The following is a 1,245-nucleotide window of genomic DNA, read 5'->3' on the forward strand; positions in this document are numbered from 1 at the left end:
TTTGTTCTGTAAATCTTCACCCAAATCACAATAAATAAATAAATAAAGTAGCAAAAAAAAAAAAAAAAAGCTTTTGAAATTTTAGTTAAAATTTTCAGTTTTCACTAGTTGCTCCTACTGCTAATGAAGGAGAAGCATCTAGTAGCATTGAGTTTGATGGCTTGGTAGAGAATAGTTATCACTTAATTTCAGACTGGGCATATTTTAATTCACTACTTTTCAAAGTATGATCTTTAGATAATATACATTGTAATTACCTGGGGACTTTGTTAAAATTGAAGATTCCTAAGCCCCACTCCACAGTCTTAATGAATCAGACTTTTTTGGGGGAGAGGGGTATCCAGAACTCTGCATTTCTAAACAAGCTTTCAGCAGTTCTTATGTGGGAACTATTTTATCAATTTGTTTACCTGATTGCGACCCAGAGCTATCAAGATTTTCTTAAAGCATGACCAGAATTCAATAAAAGAGGTCATTATCATTTACTTTCTGGTAAAAAGATTGAGAACAATTTAAAAACCAGTATTCTTTTGACTTTATGATTTATTTTAATTTTTTTTTTTCTGATTGTAAAAGTAACATACGCTTTGTGGAATATTGTGAAAATTTAGTAAATTATAAAATTATAATAAGTTTTCTAAGTTTGATATCTTTCCTTCTACTATCTATTTCTCCATTCATCCCTCCCTTCTTCATGTTTTTTATCTTTATGAAAAACAAGATTTCCAGTTTTCATCCTGCCTTTTTCTACCTAACATATAAACATTTTACCACATTGTTAAACTGTTTTTTTTTAGTTGCTACATTATATTTTATCATACAGGTATACTATAATTTACTTAATCATCTCCCTATTGTTGGATATTTAGGTTGTTTTCACTTCCAGTGGAAGAATATCTTTTTGGTTTAAAAATTTGTCTGAATCTCTTGATTATGCCCTCAGGAAAGTATCATATATTCAAATTTATTGTAGTCGAAGGGGATAAATATTTTTAAAGTCTTGTTGAGTTTTGCCAGATTGTTTTGAGAATGATATTTATACCTCTTCTTACTTCCACCTATTACTTATGAGAATGTCAGACAGAAATATGTATTATTAATTTTTTAAGCTAATATACTAAGTGAAGCAGAGTATGTTATTGTTTTAATTAGTATTTCTTTGTTTAGTAGTGAATTGCATATGCTTATCAGCTTAGGCTTTAATTTTTATCTAACCCAAATTGTTCATTTTGTTTTAGGTCTTTA

The sequence above is a fragment of the Orycteropus afer genome, unplaced genomic scaffold (assembly GCF_000298275.1).
Source record: "Orycteropus afer afer isolate SDZICR_OR568_19922 unplaced genomic scaffold, OryAfe1.0 scaffold00114, whole genome shotgun sequence".
NCBI classification, from domain to species: domain Eukaryota; kingdom Metazoa; phylum Chordata; class Mammalia; order Tubulidentata; family Orycteropodidae; genus Orycteropus; species Orycteropus afer.